Genomic DNA, 3,726 nt, shown 5'->3' with positions numbered 1-3,726 from the left:
ACTATTCAAAACAGCCCCCACAAAGGAAAACAATCCCAAATTGAAATCCACATATTGTTGCAAAGCAGTATCAGTCTGGTCGATGTCGTCCAGAACAACAGCACGCTTAACACGATTCAACACGAAGTCGTGATAAAGTACATAGTCATTATGATACATTGGTGGGGCAATGAATACAGGGGGCAATACAAAAGATACATAACAAGTGCCTAACCATCCCAACGGAAGCTGATGATAACCCTTTGTTCCACAAATAAAATAAGTATTGCGAGATGCTACAAACGATATACCATTTGGGCTGTCAAACGTAAGTGTAGTGTTGCATTCACTTTTCCCAACCGGGATTGTACCTTTATTGCGTATACACAAATCAGCTTTAGTAGCAATAACATTAATAACATGTGGACTGGATACATTGATGTTCCGTTGGTTGCTGTAAACACGTGGGGCAGATGCATTATCGGGGCGGTATTCCTCCCATTCAAATCGAGTACCCTCAGCTCGTGGATACCCATCCCGGTCATGGTAGCAAATTTTATTCAAACGGAAAAGCACCCCCCCTTTTGTTGGCCATCTCAAAGTGAAGAGAAGAGTGTACCAGGCATTACAAGATCCATTATGTGAGAACGGAAGTGGAATGAGTGGAGTGCCCCCTTTCTTCTGGTGCCCGGGCAACATCCCACACACCCAACAATTAGACGTATTTGTCATATTATGCGTATGATGCAGGATCTGAATAAAGCTATTGTTCAAATAAGTCTGTCGGTGACGTTCTTCATGGTAAGGCAAAGTGAAGTGAAAATGTTCAGATGGGGCTGGGGTAGTCGGTAGCAAATGTTCACGTGCAGGCACCACAAGTTCAACTACCCAAGCTATCACTGCTATTACCATAATGGTCAAGACGAAAAGGATGGCACCAAGTATTCTTTTGTCTCGCGATGCAGAAGGCGCCATAGTTCACTGAGTTCTCAATGTCTTAAATGGTTAGAAAAGTTCACAAAGTCTCAAATGTACATATGTGTATATTTACACCTAAAAAAGGAAAAAATACGGTGCTGAGCTCCGAGGTAGCTGTTGTTTTCTTCTCCGGGGTCAAGACGGGTGTCGCTACTCTTGGCAGAACTGACCCCCCCCCCCTTGAGATTCCCGGCTTCCGTTTCACAAACCCCAGAGCGGTAACCAACCAGTCTCGAAAACCAAAAAAATCTTCTTATCGTGGCCGCAGATTATAGCGCTCTCGTCCAGAAACAGTGTGGTCCGGGAAGGCTCCCTCAACTTCGGCCGACGTCACAGCTGGGCTCTTTTCTTTCTCCAAAATCTCCTTGTAATCGGTCAACACAGCAGGATTCACTAGATCAGGCGAAACACGACGGCAGTGGGTTGAGTGCACCCACCGCTTTCTGTTGGTCACTCGTACAGCTGTTCGAGTCGCCAGGAGGACCTACTCGGGGCCACGCCACCTCGGTTCCAAGCTGTTCGCCCTCTCAAACGACTTTATCATGACAAAGTCACCAGGGTGAAGATTGTGGCCCTCTCCAGTAGAGTTGTCAGGGAGCGCTTCTCGAACCTGTTGATGAATAGAAAGCAAATCATTTGTTAATCGTGCCAAATAATCGTTCATCATTATACAAGGCACATCATGTATCAATCGCGGCTTAGGCACTCCCCAAATATTCATAGGCCTTCCAAGCACCACTTCATATGGTGTGAGGCCTGTTCGAGAGTGGGGCACTGATCTGAGAGAGAGCAATGCTAGCGGTAGGGCATCCGGCCACTTCAATGTCGTAGACGCCACAATCTTAGCCAGTTTTAGTTTCAACGTGGCATTATACCGCTCAACAAGACCTGCCGACTGAGGGTGGAACACAGCATGAAACTTCTGCTGAATCCCCAAGCCTTTCAGCACATACTCCACAATTTTCCCAACAAAATGAGGCCCATTATCGCTCCACAAAAATTTGCAAACTCCAAATCGAGGGAAGTACTCCTTAAGCAACACCTTAGCTGTTGTCAAAGCGGTATTGTCTTTTGTGGGGAAAGCCTCAACCCATTTGCTAAAAGCACATACCACCACTAAAACATACTTCAGGTTGTTGCAACGCTCAAGCTGGATATAATCCATTTGGAGTACCTCGAATGGTGCAGAAGGTGGAACGAACCCTCCTTTAGGAGTATGGGCCCCTTTTGCAGGATTGTGCTGCAAACATATCAGGCAGGTCTGCACTACTCTCTTAGCAGTATTGGCAATCTCGGGATGCTCCCAAACTCGTGTTAACAATCGAGTGATTGCAAGAGCCCCCACGTGCGCCAACCCATGTGTCATCTGAACCATCGCTTGCAAGTAAGCTGCAGGCAATTTCCATCTCTCCATGTCCTTACTTCTCCAACAGCCTTCATCATCTAGCACCCCTTCTACTGCCCATGCCGCAAGTTCTGATTCAGTAGCTGATTTCTGAATATCTAGTATCTCTGCTCTAGCATCATACCATCGCTCAACTTGTGATTGTGTTACGTACATGGGGGAGTCAGTTCGGGACATAGCTGTTTGTCTCGCTATGCTATCCGCAAAAGCATTTCCCTGACCCACTTTATCAGTGATCTTTTTATGGGCACTACATTTGATTATCGCTACTTTCTTTGGACAAAGCAACGCGTTTAGGAGATCACGCACTAGTTCTCCGTGCATAATATGTTCTTCATGAGAGGTCAAAAACCCACGTTCTCTCCAGAGTAGTCCGAAGTCATGGGCTACTCCGAAGGCATACCGACTGTCTGTGTATATGTTCACACATAGGCCAGCACTCAATTCACAGGCTCTTGTCAAGGCTATCAGCTCTGCTGCTTGAGCTGATTTCTGTGGTATTCTAGCTGTTTCTACCACTGTCTTAAGTGTCGTGATCGCATAGGCTGCGGAAGTCGTACCATCTGGCAACCTCACACACGATCCATCAACCCACAGTTCCCCATCCACATCTGGAAGTGGCATATCCCGTAAGTCAACACGACCCTTTGTCTGTTCCTCAGTCAGGAAAACACAGTCATGATGTTTTTCCTCCTGACCCTCCTCAACCGGATAGGGCAATAAAGTGGCAGGGTTCAGGGTAGCACATCTTTTCAGTGCGATATGTGGCGCCAGAAGTGTGAGCTCATATCCTGTCAACCGTGCGCTCGTAAGATATTGGGTCTTTGTTTGATTCAACAGGGCATCTACTGCATGGGGAACTAACACCAACAGTTTGTGCAATAACACTATTCCCTCACTCTGTCGTATAGCTACCGCTGTTGCTGCAACTGCTCGAAAACACCCAGGTAACCCTCGTGCTACAGGGTCAAGAACCGCCGAAAAGTATGCACATGGCCTTTGTTTGTCCCCGTGTTACTGCACTAACACTGATAACGCGCACCCATCTTTCTCGTGCACGTACAACGTGAAAATCTTTGTATAATCTGGTGTACCTAACACAGGTGCAGAACAAAGGGCTTGTCTCAATTGTTCAAAGGCATTTTGACATTCATCTGTCCAATCAAGGGGCATTGGTGTAGTTTTGGACAGTAACGTTAACAACGGTTTTATAATGTGTGAAAACCCCATGATCCACTGTCTACAAAAGGACGTTAAACCTATAAAGGCACGTGCGGGGGACTGGTGTATCTAAAATCGCCTGAATTCGATCTGATGTTAATGCACGCCCCTCCTTAGACAAAAGATGACCGAGGTAGGTCACC

Source organism: Lissotriton vulgaris, chromosome 12, assembly GCF_964263255.1.
Source record: "Lissotriton vulgaris chromosome 12, aLisVul1.2, whole genome shotgun sequence".
Lineage (NCBI taxonomy): Eukaryota > Metazoa > Chordata > Amphibia > Caudata > Salamandridae > Lissotriton > Lissotriton vulgaris.
Note: the sequence above shows the minus strand (reverse complement) of the source record.